Genomic DNA, 16145 nt, shown 5'->3' with positions numbered 1-16145 from the left:
GAAGTGCTACTGGCGAAAAGAGGAGAACTCTCCACGGAAGAGTCAGAGAAGACGAAGATCTTTAACATGAGGCTCGTCAGCTTATGTCCTCGCCGGCTTTCTAAATAAAGTTGACAAATGCGCCAGAAGAGGTCAGTTTTGGAGAATGACACGTCCGTGCCACTGACCGGAGGCGTCTGCGGACTGAAATTGGTGGAAGCGCCGAGACGCAGGCGGTGCCGAGCCGGAGAAAGCCCTTCTCCCTTCTCCTAGGCCTCGGCAGCCGCGGCGCTGGGGCGGCCGCCCGGGCTGTCGGGAATCCGGGCAGGTGTCGGCGCCAGACCCCGCATGCGGAGCCGGCCGAGCCGCCGCCGCTTCCCCCGCGGCCCGGGGCGCCGGAAAGTTGCGTGAAGACAACTCCAGGGCCGCGAAACCGCTCCCCCGCGCGGCCCACGGGCTGCGGCACAGCCGGCCTCCTCTCCGCCGAGGGGAAAGGGCTTCGCCTGGCCGGGGAAGAAGAGGGGGGCTCGGCCGGTCGGCCAACTCGGCCGGGCCAGGAGGACGCGAGGGTCACGGGCGGGCCGGCAAAGGGTCGGGCTGTTCCGCCCCTCTCGCTGGCCCCCACCCGGGCCGCGCCTCCCGCCACGTCCAGGCGAGGACACCCGGCGCCGGCCAGCCGGGCCCGTCACGACCCGGGCGCCGGGACGCCGCAGAGCCTCGCCCGCGGCCCGCAGCCCGCAGCCTTCCGACAACCCCCGACCCCTCCGGGGACGCAGCCCGAGTCCCGCGACTCGACCAGTAGCCGGGCCGCGGCCCTGCGCCCCTTCCCGCCTCACCTGCGCTCCGCGGCGGCCCCGCACCTCCTCGCCCGCCCCGCGCGCCCCGTCGGGGCACGCACCGACCCCCGGGCCGGGTCTCTGCGGGCCGCGGCGACTCGGAATGCGACGGCCACCGCCGCCTCCTCCGCCTCAGCACAAACCCCGGAGGCGAGCAGAGAGGGTCGCGGTCCGGGCCCCGCCGGGGCCAAAGCGAATCTCGCCACCTCCGCAGCCTCCACCACCAAGTCCCCTCACTCGTCCGCGCCGACCGGAGAAAATGTCACCAGAGGCCGTTCCGTTCGGCGCCTCACTTCCGCCCGGAACCACAGAGTCAGCTCTGGTCGGCTAGAGCGGCCTCTGCAGCTGAGGGCCTCTAGGGACCGGAGCGGGCGGCCGAGGAAAAGCCAGACGGCGCCACCTGGCGGGAGGCCACCCGCGCTCCTCCCGCTGCAGAGTGCAGGGTGCGCGAGCACCGGCTTCCCGGGCTTCGTTCCCGCGCTCCCTGCATCTGATCAGGCAGCTCCCTCCTAGAAACGTCGTTCCGTAAGGGTCAGAAAGTCAATCAATACAAGCTAAGGACAGTGCCCTAAGAAAAGGACGGCGCTGCCTTTTCCGTGCGCTGCTCAGTACTCACCCCTCCCGAAGCCTTCCCGAATGAAGCTTCTGGCGTCTAAACCCTTGAGTCACTATAGCAGGGAGCCCACTCCCTTCCCTCCCCGCTTTTCTGCGGATGCCGACAGCTCGGCTCAGGAACACCCGATTGTGCCCCTCTCAACCGGTGGCATCAACATCCCGTTCAAGTTTCTGGACGAACCTTGCAGGCCTCGCAGACAGACCGCCACCTGCTGGTGAGACCCCGCTCCGCCCCTACGCGCGCTGCGGACGCGCCGCATTCCACCTCTGCAGAGTCACCCCTGATCTGCGCCAGCGCACTCTGAGTTTTCGACGCCCTTTGTCGAGGTCTGAGACTGGGGGGAACGTGCTCCACGCGGGACCTGGGAGAAGGGTGAGGTGGGTGCGGGCCCCCTGTTGGGTACAGGGCTTGAGAAGGAGAAAGAAGTGTTGAGAACAAACTTCAACAACTCAAGATCTGGCCAAGGGCTTGCACTCTCTAAAAGCAGGGTTTTAAAAAATGAATAAATGCATAAGGGCTTGAGGAGAAAATGTAAAGGGTTTTTACCTTTTCAGGAGCCATGCTGGGATCTGGGGTGACACTCCCCAAGAAGAGATTCTGAACATCACAGCTCTGGCTCCACGCTCCCATCAACTTCAGTCTCCCCTTTAGACCAGGCCCCTCGGCTCTCCCCCGGTTCCCTCATTTATGCTCACTGCCTACAAGCATGGGAATTATCCCTCTCTGACTTAATGAATAAGTTGATAAAAATAATTTTATAATAGCTAACTTCTTCGAATGCCTACTATTGTGCGAAGGCACCGTACTATGCATCTAAATGGATTCATTCATTTAGTGTTTACAACAGCTCTGCAGGTTTGGCGGTATTTCCGGCCCCAAGTGACAAAAGCGGAACTAGGCAAAGAGTGGTAAAGTGCCCTGCCCAAGGTCACACATCAATCAGTAAGTGGCGAGACTGGATTCCCACACAGACAGCCCAACTCCAGAGCCCCCATTCTCAACTGCTCCCACAACTACCTCTTTGAAATTCACTGAGAACGTACTGTGTGCCAGGTCAACATCTTGTCTATGTGTGTTTTTTCACTCATTTGTTCATTCATGTATTCATTTATTTCCCTGTTACCTTAGTCCTGAAGGAATTGGAGCCTAGGCTTTTTCAGGAAAAAAGGGAAAAGAAAAGGAGCTAGTAAGATCACAGCTGGTGGTCTTGAAATGAATGAATGAACATGGACGAATACATTCGGGTTTAAAATGACTCCTGGGCGGTCTGATCTTGTCAATGCTGCAGACTCTGAAGACTCTGACCACCGAGGTACCGTCTTGGCTCCTTCTCCTGTTTGACACCAGCAATTCAATTCTCTACAGTGAATGGACTAGTCCTTACTTTTGGAGTCTGGGCTGTTTGGTACCCTAGTTACTAATATCCCTATCGCAACCATATTCAAATTGCCAAATGGGGCGGTTGCTTTCTTCCCCTTCTGCAGGAGCAGGGAAAGACGGGCAGTTGATCCTACTTCTGTCTTGGAATTGTCTCCTAGAAATCTCCTGCGCATCTCATACTCAGCTCTCCAAGCTCCAGAAATCCCACCTCCATAAAACCAGCCCAGCCCAGCCCCCACCCACATCACCACCACCTTTCCCACCCCTCTCCATCCTTTTCCCTCCACAGAAACTTCTGTCAAGATTCCTCTGCTCACAGACACTGTCCTACCAATGTCCGCCCCTTGGCTTATCTGAAGTGTTACTACTGGATCATATCTCTGGTTCTACTCTCAACTTCAGTCGTAAACTGTGGAGGCCAAGGCCAAGCCTGTCTAAATCACTTTTCAGCATCACTGCTTGCACCGCTGGGCCTGGGCCTGGGCCTGCAGCAGGTGCCTGTTAGAAACGGTGACCTGGGCCATAGCATCAGAGTGCGGCTGGCCTTGCTATGAATCTAGTCTGTTCTCTCCTGACTGATCAGGTCACTTCTGAAATCTGCCCCTGTAAGGTGGACGCCAGTGTTAGAACCGCTCTTACTGAGTTAAGTGGGGCATCTGAGGGACGGGACCCTCGTCTCAGTTCTGGGCTGTCCCCTCTCTTCCCTCTCAGGTTGCTAAGAATGGGGCTACCCCTCCTTCAGCGTACCCTCTCCCACGCCCTGCCCGGGCATAACCAGCATCCACTACAATCTCCCAGGGACTGCTATAAGTCCTTTGAACATTTGAGTGCGGGGGAGGGGTGATATTGAATCTCTGCACCGTGGTGGCCACATAATTTCAGACAAGTCACCATTTTCCAGAGGGAACATTACCTGTTCTGCCTCACAGCATAATTCCACAGAACTAAATTATATCCTCCCCATGGAAGGCCATCTGGAAGCAGCCCGAGGATTCCAGCCCAGAAGGTGAGGGGGTCGCCAGGAAGAGAGATCTGGAGCCTGGCAGATCTGGATTGGGATCGCGTTCTGGCTGCTTCCAGCAGAGTGACCTCTGGGCAGCTCTGTAACCTTTTGAGCCTCAGCGTCCTCACCTGTCAAACACAGATGAACCCTGAGTCTACCTTCCAGGCTCTTGTGATGGTGAGGGTGGACTGAGCTGCGTGTGTAAAGCTCTCAGCACAACCCTGGGCTCCGAGAGAACACTCTATAAACAGGGCTGTGGTTGGGACCACAAAGCTGCAGGCCGGCCCCTCTTACAAGCCCAAACTCACGCTGATCAGCTACTCAGTGGGCTCAGTTTTCCAGAGCCACAAGTTTATGTGGACCAGGATGGAACCGGACAGAAGGATGTGGTGAAGGCGGAGTCACGCAGTGGCCGAGGGCGTGTGGGAGCGGCACCACCCGCAGCGCCCCGCCTCCAGCTCTCGGGGGTGGGGGTGGGGGTGGGGGTGGGGTGGACGATGGAGGCTCCTCTCTCCTGGGCTCCAAGTCCCTCTTTCCAATCAGGTGATCTCTCTGACACGCCTTCTATACAGAAAATCTTTAAGTCTATTAAACAGTGGAAACAAATGCAAAGGACATTTTAAATTTTTCAGCAAGTTTGTATTGGCCTCTCTCTTTATTTTTTGAATTAGAAATAAATTTAATGAGTAGAGAAATTACTTATAAAGTTGTCTTTTTCTTTACATTTGAAAACAATCGATTTATATCAAATTTATATTTAGTTCACATTATTAAGCACCACCTACATGGTTGTGGTGCGATGCTTAGTATATTTGTGTGCATTTTCTCATCCGTTGTGTGCATTTTCTCATCCGATTTTTTTTGTTCTTATTTTTTATTGAAGTGTAGTCAATTTACAATGTTAGTTTCAGGTGTACAGCAAAGCGATTCAGTTACACATATACATACATACATTTTTTTTTTCAGTTTCCTTTGCATTATGGCTCATTGCAAGCAATTGAATATAGTTCCCTGTGCTATACAGTAGGTCCTTGTTGTTTATCTATTTTATATACAGTAATGTGTAAGGCTTTTTTTATAAAAGGGTAGCTCTCTGTGAGAGCCCTGGAGGGGAGTTCCTTGGACACCTCACCTAAACTAGCACCCACCACCCATCACCACACCTGCTCCTTCCCCTCATAACCTTTGCCCTCCTTTGTACCTACTGTGTGGGTTCTTCTTTCTCATCCACCTGACACACCCAAGAGCAGGGGCTGAACCGTGCCGTCCTATGAGGAGGTGGCACCAGGTGCCAAGTGGGTGGGAGGTGGGAGCCCAGCCAGAGGATCTTTTTCTTTGGAGAGAGGTAATTGGGTTTATTTTTTGATGAAAGTACTGGGGCTAGAACCCAGGGCCTCACACATGGTAGGTGGACACTCTGCCACTGAGCCGTACCCTCTCCATCAGCCAGATTGTGGTTAAAGAGAGGAAAAGAGTCAAGGCCTCGAGGGCAGAGCCCAAGCCATCCTTCCTCAGGTCCCCTTGGTGTCCAGCACAGAGCCTGGCAGTCAGGACACGTTGAATACATGTCTGTGAGAGAAACTGACCTTTGAGGGAAAGGGAGCAAGAGGAGGAAAAGCCCCTGGGGTGTTTGGAGGATGACAGCCCAAAGGCCAGGCTGCCTGCAGCTGGACAGCGGAAGGGTGAGGAGAGAGCCAGCCCGCAGGGAGGTTGGGGGGCTGAATGTGAGTAGGAGTCTGGCTTCATTTTTTTAAGTAGTAATGGGGAAGCAGGGTCTGACGTTGTCACCAGACTTCAACCGAGTGTTCAGGTCAAGACCAGGAGAAAATGGATCGTCAGCATTGACCCCACGCTGACCACACCAAGGGGCAGGTGGAGCTCCCGGGGGAAGAAGGCTAGATCTACCATTGAACAAGAGAAAGAAAGAAAAGCATCAGGAAGGAAGGGAAGGGCCTGCAGCCCCAGGGACCTCCCTTGTGGGTGGCTGATAGGACATATTCCAAAGACACAGTGATATAGAAGAAAAGACTCAAAGCCTGCAAAGCAACACCTGCAAAGGAGAACATCTCCAGTCCTCCCCCTCATCCTCTGCAGCTCTGAAAACGACAGTATTTAAGTAAGAGCAACATCAGGGGATCTGTGTAAAATTTAAAGCATATCTTTGGTCTTTGTCCCCAGTCACTTGCACAGAGCTCCTAAAACGCTTGGTATTTCCTGGGTGATGGGAGTGCCTTTTGTTATTCGTAAGAAACTGGAATTTATGCTAAGGCGGTAATTATTCATGGGCTCCTAGGTAGCTGCTGGGTGGGAGATGGTCGCCAGAGGAGCAAGACCTTGAGGAGGAAGATGGTTGGAATTTTCAGCCTCACCCCCAACCTGCCAGAAGGGGAAATGGGCTGGAGGTTGAGTTCAGTGACTTACGGCTAAAGATGTAATTAACAATGCCTGCATAATGAAACCTTGATTAAAATTTTTTAAAAAACCCTACATGATGGGTTTGAGAGAGCTTCCTCAACACTTTGAGGTGCCTGGAGGCCCCGGTGAGGACGGGGAAGCTCTGGGCTGGCTCCAGCCCCAAGTTCCTCCTCCCCACCACTGATCCTGAGTTGCATCCTTCATAATAAGCCAGCAATAGCAAGGAAAGTGCTTTCCTGAGTTCTGTGAGTGCTTCTAGCGAGTTACCAAACTTAAGCGGGAGTCATAGGAACCCCCGTATGTATAGTCTGCAGAACAGAAGTGCGGGCAGCCCGGCTGGTGGCTGGCGTCTGAAGTGGGGCCCTCTCCAGGGACTGAGCCCTAAACCTGTGGGGTCAGTGCCAACTGTGGGCCGTTAGTGCCCGAAGTGAACTGAATGGTTGGACACCCAGTTGTTGTTGGAGAATTGGTGTCAGGAAAAAAAAACACACACACATACACACAGAGAACCTGGAAACTTTGACTTTAAATAAATATGTTACATTTGGTTTCAAATAAACACGTGACATTAAGCAAGACCAGTCCTAAGCCAAACCTCTCTTCGAACTCCTCCCTTCCCCTCCCCGTGACCGCGATCACCTTTTCACCACAGCCAGTGTTGCCATCACCCAAGACTCTGGAAGGTGGAGTGGGTTCACCTTGCCTCACCCAGCGGTACTGAAATACAAAGGAGAGCGTCTGAGGAGGAATTCTTTCCTGGTGACACTGCAGGTTGCAAATCCGGGGGTGGGGATGGCCCCAAAGTTCCTCATTTGCACATATTAAGTGGCACTACCTCTGTGTGTCTTAGGAGAGCCCAGCCAAGGATGCATGCCATTCAGTCTTAATCAGAAGATACTTCTTGGGGACCTGCCTGCTGAGCACACGGCGCACTGTTAGGCCCTCAACATGGTGTTTCATTAATCCTAACAACAGTTCTTTACAGCAGAGGACACTGAGGCCCAGAGGAACTAAAGGGGTGGAGCCAGGATTCCTGGGGATGAGGCCACCTCCCTCAAGAACACTGATCAGGGTAGAAACAGGGCCCCATCTGGAAACAAGTCACAGTAGTTTACCAGAGGAGCACAGAGATCACCGAAGCAGAGGAGGGGCCTGAGGGAGGGAGAAATTAGCTCCTCACGGAAGAGGAAGCTTTTGACCAGGGCCTTGGAGAAAGAGCAGGGCTTCCTAGGACGGAGATGGAGAGAAGGGTATCCCGGCAAAGCAAGGGTATCCCGGCAAAGCAGGACAGGCTGGGGTCCTGAAGCACCAGGGGACAGGGGACAGGACTTTGTGTATTTTTCATACAAGTCACATGCCAAGTGCTGCGGTTTGAGCCCTCTTCCCCCACTCCTCCGATTTTATTTATTTATTTTTTTGCTGATTAATATCAACAATGTACATTTGTATCGAGCTTACTCTGATGTAAGAACTTACTTCATAAATAGGGCTTCATTAGCTCCTCCAAACAGTCCTGGAAGGTAGTGGGGTGAGCATTGTTAATACTCTGCTGAGAGATTATAGCAGAATGACACGAGGAGAGTCTGAATAAAGGCTTACTGAACAGATGATAATGAATGACGACTTGCCCAAGGTCACCAGCACTAAATGGGAGAGTCAGGACCAAACCTTGCTCTGCTGCCTCCAAATCGCAGACTCTTCACTACTGTTCCTGTCTGGGGGACTTAGTAGTGCCATTGTGTGTGTGTGTGTGTGTGTGTGTGTGTGTGTGTGTGTCTGTGTCTGTGTCTGTGTGTGTGTGTGTATGTGTGTGTGTGTGTGTGTGTGTGTGTAGGGATGGGGGTGGGGAATTAGACTCATTATTGTGTTTTATAATGTGCTGATCATTTGAAAAAGGCACGGGGCCTGAGAACAATACAGGCATTCATTAAGTACTTCAATAGACCAGCAGCAGCTGCAATAAACTAAAATTACACGAAGCGGAGTATCTCACGTGACTCCTCTCTTGAGGAGTCAGTGCAAAGACACCAGGCTTTGGGAAAACAGGATGGGCCCCCAGGAGAAAGATGAGGCAGAGACTTACAGAACTTAGTGTGGGGGGCAGGCAGCAGGCTGGGAGGGTAAGTCTCCCGGAACGCAAGACACCAGGCAGCTTCCAAAGGCCTCCCCTCCTCTTGAGTAATGGTCGTTCACTGCAAATCACGGACAACCACCAGACTGAAGAGGGAGCCTTAGAGAGTACCCTCTCATTTTGCAGAGAACTGGTATATTTTTATTAGGTATATTTTTTGGAGAATTGTGTTCCTTAAAGCACTTAGTAGAGCACTTCTGGCTTTTTAATTCTGCTTGTGGTTTCTGCCATGAAAACTTCAAAGCCACTAGAAGGGCTGAAGTCTAGCTTTTCAGGGTGGCATGTCAAGATTCCTTTCTAGGGTGGTGGGGAGGCCTCACTGAGTAAAGCCAGGCCCACTCTAAGTCCAGTGTGTCTGCAAAGCTGGAGGGTGAGTGCAAAGCTGGCTCCATTCTTTTTTTTTTAATTGACGCATAGTCAGTTTACAATGTTATGTCAACTTCTGGTGCACAGCGTAATACTTTAGTCATACAGGAACATACATATATTCTTCCATATTCTTTTTCACCATAGGTTACTACAAGATACTGAATATAGTCCTTGTGCTACACAGTATAAACGTTTTGCTTATCTGTGCTAGCTCCATTCTTGTCACTCAAGAGAACACACACATCCATGTACCATGGACCAGACTGAAGGAGGTAGACTGGCCATCCCTGGCCTCAGGGAACTGACAGATAAAACAGTGTCTCCTGAATGTGTTACCTCTGCTATACAGGTGGCCTTACATATAAGGCAAAAGTGTAAAATCAGTTTGTCTTTTTTTTTTAATTTGTAGTTGGTTTTTTTTGTTTGTTTTTTTAATTGAAATGTAGTCAGTTTACAATGTTGTGCCAATTTCTGGTGTACATATACATATATTCGTTTTCATGTTCTTTTTCACCATAAGCTACTACAAGATATCAAATGTAGTTCCCTGTGCTATACAGTATAAACTTGTTTATCTATTCTATATATACCAGTCAGCATCTTCAAACCCCAAACTTCCAGTTTATCCCTTCCCACCCCTTTCCCCCCACCCCCCATAGTCATACGTTTGTCTTCTGTCTGTGAGTTTGTTTCTGTTTTGTAAATAATTTCATTTAGCCTTTTTTTTTTTCAGATTCCACATATGAGTGATATCATATGGTATTTGTCTTTCTCTTTCTGGCTTACTTCACTTAGAATGACATTCTCCAGGTCCATCCAAGTTGCTGCAAATGGCATTATTTTTTATGGCTGAGTAGTATTCCATTGTATAAATATACCACAACTTCTCTATTCAGTCATCTGTCAGTGGACATTTAGGTGGTTTCCATGTCTTGGCTATTGTAAATAGTGCTGCTATGAGTATTCGGGTGCAGGTATCTTTTTGAATTGAGATTCCCTCTGGATAAAATCAGTTTGTCCCTGGTGAAGGTTTCCCTACTACGTCCAGGACCCTCCCTGACCCAGTCAGTGCCTTTACCTCCCACTACTCAAGGCCCTAGGACTTTAGCCCTCCTGCTTCTCTCCTCTACCTTCTGACAACCAAAACATTCTGGCCTAGGACTCAATCTCAAAGGCTTCTAATCTTTGACTTAAAAACAATTAATTAAGGAACCTAATTCTTACTAGAGTGATAGCTGACTAACATATTACCCCTCCCGGTGACAGAATATTTTGCCTAACTAAAACAAACACTTCCCTAGAAACTGTCAGGGAGTGACATAAAAGGCATTTCAGGCAGCACGACAGGTCAGTTAGGGAGAGGAAGATATTTTTGGTTCGCCAGGTTTTTCAGCATTCTCAAGCCACGACATTCTGATGAGCTAGGAGAGCCAATCTAACACACATTCATCTGTGTGTTCTCACCAAGCCCCAGTGCCAACTGCTTTTGCATTCCTGGTGCACCAGGAACCTGGGAAGTACCAAGAAGCTCTAGAATTTACAAGGCAAGAAGACAAAAATAACCCAAAGGGAAGGAACAGTAAAGAGTTGAGCGCTAAGTCTGTGCTATCAGCTATTGGTGCTACTAAGGACTCAGAGAGGGAATAGATTGATGTTGTGGAGAATGAGTCCCTCTCTATGGTGGGAGGAAACTGGGTGTAAAGTGGAGGTAGAGTGCGCACATGGAATGTTCCAGGCCTTTTAAACCTCAGAAGCTTCAAGAGCCTGTCTCCTCAAATCTACCCAGACTGGATTTCCCTTTGCCACAAGGACTGCAGGAAGCTTGCTTCCAGTCTGGCAGGGCACAATCCTTTAGTATAATCATGTGCCTTCAACTGCCCCTTGGGAGAGCTGTGTTCTCAGCCAGAACCCTAAATTCATCCTGTTGAACTGTAAGAAGCAGGAACACCTATGAGACAGCTTACCATCCTGGCAGGCTCCAAAGAGATTGCCCCTGGCTACAAGGGGGTGGGGATGCGCGGTCCCTGCCAGGGCTACCCAGTCCACGGAGTCTAGGGGCAGAAAAGACTGGCTCTGAGGGCTCACCCCAGCCAGTCCCAGGCCTCTGCCCTGCTCCTGTCTCCCCCCAAAACAGGGCGTGGGCCTGTCCAGCCCTCCCCTCCCCATCGCCGCCTTCTTCTCCTCCCTCTCTCCAGTCTTTTGCTACCTCGTCTTCTCCCCCCTCCCCTCGTGTTGTGCCCCAGCATCCCTGCACTCGGGCTCACATTTTCAGTCCAGCTGCTTGCCATCCCCTGCCCTGGGGCTCCCCTCCCTGGACTCTTCTGGAGGGGAGAAGGAGTTATCACCCCACAGGGCGACCCTCAGCCAGCACAGGCTGGAGCTGGTGCATAAATGTCCAGCTTCTTTCCCGTAGGCGGACAAGTCCGTGACCTGTTCTGCAGGGGTCCTTAGAGGCCACCAGCAGGACCACGCCCCGTGGCCTCTATGGAGACTGACTTGGTAGCACACCCTGGGGTGTCTCTCCCTCCTTCCCTGAGCCCCTCTTCCCAGTCCCTCCCTCCTGTTCCTGGGGAGCTTCCCCAAATCAGCTACCTGTGTGCAAGCTCTGGTCTCAGACTCTGCTATAGGGGAGCCCAAGCCCACGGCTCTCCCTCCTCGCCCCAGCCTCCCCCGCCCCCACTCGGCTCCCTCTCCTCTCTCTGCTGCTCTGTCCTCTCAATGTCTGTTCTCCTCTCCTGTCTCCCTCGGGGTCAGCCGGTGTGTCCCCAGGTCCACTGAGAGTGAGGAGTTTAGAGATTCCGTCGTCACCACGCTGTCCCTGGGGAGCTCTGGTCTGACATTGAGGGAGAGGAGGGCACAGGGACAAGCGGGGCTACAGAGACAAGAGGGAGCCTGCGGTTTCTGAGAAGTCCCACCTGGGCTGGGGGTGACCCATCAGGCCTGAGAGAGAGACGTGTGCAAGTCGGGTCCCCACGGGGCATCATGTTCCCTGGAGGTAGTCCTGGCTGCTGGCGGGCTCCCCTGGAGCTGCACAGCCTCACCCTCGCCCCCCACCGACGGGGCTCAGTCCTCAGGGAGCTTCTCCTCCAACCCCTTCAGGGTGCCTCACCCTCCCCGGGGTGTCTCGCCACTCACCTAGAGCAGCCCCTCCAGTCTCCATCCCTATTGAGGGAACAGTGGAAGAATCTCCTCACTGAGGCCCTTAGTCTCAGGCAGGAGGAGTCCACTGGCTGAGGATGCTCCTTCTGAGGCTGCCCCAGGCTGCTGGGGGGGCACACCTCACAGTCTCAAGAATGCTAGCCCATTCCCCAAACTGCCACATTCCAGGCCACATGTAAGGGGACTAGGGGACAATGAAGCCAATTCTAGGCCAGTTCAGGCCTCAGCAAAATTTCTGGGGCAGAAGAGGGGGTAGGGGGAGCAACATTGTTTACGGGGGACCTAAACAAATGATCCAGAATTCATTTCTAGTGAATGATAACCTAGTCCTCCAACTCAAGTAGGAAAGAAACATCACTTTATTTATGTCCCATAAACCAACTTAATTTCTACCCAAAGGCACCCACCTGGCAGGGAAGTCCATGTCGGTCATGGCTGATGCTTCATTTCCCTTTCCCCGCCCAGGACCCCCTGAACCCAGGTGCCTGGACAGTTAGGGTAGGGTCTAGTCTTCCATCCGGGCAGATCTGTCATTTGCTAAGGCCCAGTGGTGAGTGGTAGCTGGGTTGTTTCCAAGTCACGTATGGCAAGAAATCATTGCCAAGTCCTCCCACCCCACGCAGGTGGACGGGCCACCTCCATCATGGGTGGCTGTGCGGGGCTGAGGTCAGCCACACTTCTATCCCCTTCCAGGCCCTCATGATTTCCTCTCTGTCAAAGGCCATCTCCTCTCCTCTCCTTACCTCCTCCCTTCCCCACAACACACATGAAACCCAGTGAGTGGAGATTTTTAAGGACAAGAAGTGTTATTGACATCAGTCTCTCTAGCATTGCACCAAGCCTGAATCACAGAAACTAGAAATTATCAATCTGGCAGTCCACTCGAAATGGAAGAGGTGGGCAGAATGCTACCAGAAACACACAAATTAATAAGTCAACACATCATCCTGCCACTCACTCATTCTCCAGCACGTTATGGACGCCCGCTTTGGAGCCAAGCACCTGCCAGCACTGGGGACACGGACACAGAAGGAGTCCTTTCTGGTGCAGCACTCAAGCCAGTCTGTCCCAGTGGGGAAGACAGAGTGAAGTCACCTAACATTAGGACTATGTGACCACCTAATGGGAATACACACCCAGAGTCACAGGAGCCGAGACGAGGGAGCTGCCTGTGCCCGGGGAGGACGGGGCTGGGAGGAGGCATCTGAGCCAAGACTCTGCAAATGGGGATAATTTTCAGCATGGAGAGGAAGAGGCAAAGCTTCTAGGCAGATGTCATGGTGGAATCAAAGAGCCAAGCCTGTTGACCACTATATACAAAAATAGATAAAAAACAAAATTTCTTCTGTAGAGCACAAGGCACAAATTTGAGAGTTTGAGATTTGCAAATGTTAGCCACTGTTTGTAAAAATAGATTTAAAAACCAAATCTCTGTATAGCACAGGGAGCTATATTCAGTATCTTGTAATAACCTTTAATGAAAAAGAATAGATGTATGTAAATGCATGGCTGGGACATTGTGCTGTACATCAGAAACTGACACATTGTAACTGACTGTACTTCAATTAAGGAAAAAAAAAAAAAGAGCCAAGCCATTCTGGGAATGAGCAGGCCTGGGGGCACGGTGCTCATTTGGGAGTGATGAGGGCAACAGTGAGAGAAGAGTCTAGAAAAAAGAACAAAATCCCCAAGGAAGATTTATTTGTAACATGAGCTGGGATGGTTCTTTCTTTCTTTTTTTCTTGCTAGGGCAGGGGTGGCGGTGCAGTAAATAACCCTCTTTCTCTCTTCCTCTCCTCAAGTTTGGAACCAACTGAGAAACAAGACACAGGAAACAGGTGAACATTTAAGTGTGAAGTTTATGGTAAATAAAAGCTAGATTGGAGGGCACAGTACAAGTGGGCAGGTGCCATGGGCTTCCTAACACCCCACGGCCACTGTGGACAGACGTTCACCCCACCGCAGCCTCAGCCCTTCCCTCAAGGAGCAGATTTGCTGTCTGGTGGGCAGGGGGCAGGTCCTAAAGAGTACTAGTATTGTATGAAGTCACTAGGACTGCCATCGTGACGTTCCACAGACTGGGTGACGACATAAATTTATTTCCTCATAGCTCTAGAGCTGAGAATTCCAAGACCAAGGAGTCAGCTGATTTGGTTTCTTCTGAGGCTTACAGTTGGCCTCCTTCTTTCTGTGTCGTCACATGGTCACCCCTCAGTCTGTGTCGTCTGTACCCTAATGCCCTCTTCTAAGGCCACCAATCATAGTACATTAGGGTACAGCCGAACAACCCCATTTTCACTTAATTACCTCTTCAAAGGCCCTATTTCCAAACACAGCCACATTCTGAGGTACTGGGGCTGACGGCTTCAACATATGGATTTGGGGGGACACAGTTCAGCCCATAACAGGTTCCCAGCTGGTTTTAGCACAGTGTGCTCAGGTCCATCCCTCAAACTTTCCAGCCCTGTGTCTTTCTTCCCGAGAGAGACAGAGGCCAGAGAGACTCCAGGACTGTGGCTCAGACACAGCCCCGTCCACGTGGACGCACAAGGAGTGAAGAATGGAGTTCCATGTGACACTCTACATCCCTCTGTGGGGGCTGACGTTATTATTGTATTCTGAAATAAAGGGCAACCTCACGTCTACGTGGAGATTAAACTTTTCATGATGCTTTCACATCTAAAACAAGCATGAAAAAAGGTAGAAGAGTTTTCAGAAATCACCTAATCACACTCTGTCCTTTTACAGGTGAAAGAACCCAGGCCCGCTCTGAGTCCGGCCGGGGGCTGCGCGGTTCATCCGTGGCCACCCGTCTTCCAGCACGTCCACATCTCACAAGTTCATGTGACTTTAAGGTCCCCAACAAAGAACTTTCCTCCACCTTTACATCCTCTTCTCCGCAGCACCTATTCTGAGGATCAGCACAACTTTTTGTTTGTTTGTTTTTCAGTGAAAACCTCTTATTGGCCTTTTGGATAGAAATGGGAATTTATTTGCCAGGAAGGATGATTGCATCAGACTTCTGCTGGAACTAGAGCGTGGCCTCCTCTTTGCTGATTTTGTGTTTGGCTCCAACACATCCTGTCCTGCTTCTTGTCTGCGATGCTGAAACTGACCTCCCTAGCACCACGTACAAGTCCACGACGTAGACACCAGTGCTTGGGTCATATTTGATCCCCAGGGCGATGTGTTCTTGGAGCCCAAAACCAAAGTTTCCGGCATCTGAGAGGTTATTTTTCCTTAACTCGCAACTTTAAGACCTTTTTCCAGGATTTCTTCTGCCTTGGCCCCTGGACTGTGCAGTGGACAGCAATCGTTTCATTTCTCCTGATGCCAAAGGATCTGACGGTGCACCTAGCTTTGGAGAACACAGGGGTCTGGCCTGTGAGCTGCTCCAGCACCCTGGCTGCCTGGGTCCGTCTGTCTGCACTCTCCCCCACACAGATGAAGGTCCCACGTGGGGTTCTTTTCATCTGGATTCTGTGCCATGGTGGGAAACAGGAAGAGACAGCACAACTCTTTGAAAAAGGGAATTGAAGTCAAAGGGATTCTGAGTGGCTAACTACTCTGGGTGGACTCAAGTCGCGTGGCCTAAGAAGTGTGTTTGTTATATTTGCATTCATTCCCTGGTGCTCAGCCCACGGTCCGGTCCACAGCAGGTACACTCAGTTCACATTAGCCACGTGCATGAATGAATGAGTGACCGGGTTGAAGAGCCAGAAGACTAGAGACTGAAAATGTCGTTTTTTTCAGAAGTGGGTGAAGAGAGACACTTCAAACAATAAAGAGCCCTGAACTTGGCATTGATCTGAGGCCTCCGCTGGGCTTGTACCCTGGCACCTCTCCCCACCCCGCAGGGATCTTTCAAGGTCATCTTGGGCTCTGTCCTCTCCTCCATCCCTATATCAAATTTGTTTCCAAGTTCTCTCGTATCTCCTTCTTTTCCATCTCTGTTGCCACATCCTGTCCTGGGCCCTTATCGCATCATGTCGGTCTGGACTCATGTGTCGGGGCAGGGTTGAGCCCAGAGGTCTGCGGGGCAGCGAGGGGCCTATCTCAGTAGATCAGGCTGCCATGGACACGTGTTCTGTGTTCCCTCCCCGTTTTGGGCCTACATCTTCCTCCTTATCGGATCCCCTCATATGTCCTCCCCGCCTCCTCCTTCCAGCCGGCTCCCAGCTCCCCGACTCCCCATCCTTTCAGGCTTCTCTCCTACCTCGCCAGGGCCCACCCCTTCCTAGGGTTTCAATTAACTAG

The 16145-nt window shown here is 51.6% G+C and overlaps 1 protein-coding gene and 1 pseudogene across 4 annotated transcripts in view; both read right to left on the bottom strand.

Annotated features, from left to right (window-relative positions):
* Positions 1-1573, bottom strand: part of C30H18orf25 (chromosome 30 C18orf25 homolog) — a 67270-nt gene extending 65697 nt beyond the window's left edge. Inside the window, exon 1 of one of the 4 annotated variants that reach the window (XM_032470704.1) lies at positions 1432-1573. The gene's annotated coding sequence lies outside the window, so the exon portion shown is untranslated. Of the gene's footprint in view, positions 1-815; positions 1114-1431 lie in introns of those variants that run through there. The other 3 variants (XM_032470706.1, XM_032470703.1, XM_032470705.1) reach the window with 3 other exon arrangements.
* A 13257-nt stretch (positions 1574-14830) lies between these two features.
* On the bottom strand, positions 14831-15412 carry LOC116660585 (annotated as a pseudogene).
* Between the last annotated feature and the right edge of the window lie 733 nt (positions 15413-16145).

The sequence above is a fragment of the Camelus ferus genome, chromosome 30 (genome assembly GCF_009834535.1).
Source record: "Camelus ferus isolate YT-003-E chromosome 30, BCGSAC_Cfer_1.0, whole genome shotgun sequence".
Classification (NCBI taxonomy): Eukaryota; Metazoa; Chordata; class Mammalia; order Artiodactyla; family Camelidae; genus Camelus; species Camelus ferus.
Note: the sequence above shows the minus strand (reverse complement) of the source record. Positions and strands in the feature narration are given on the sequence as shown.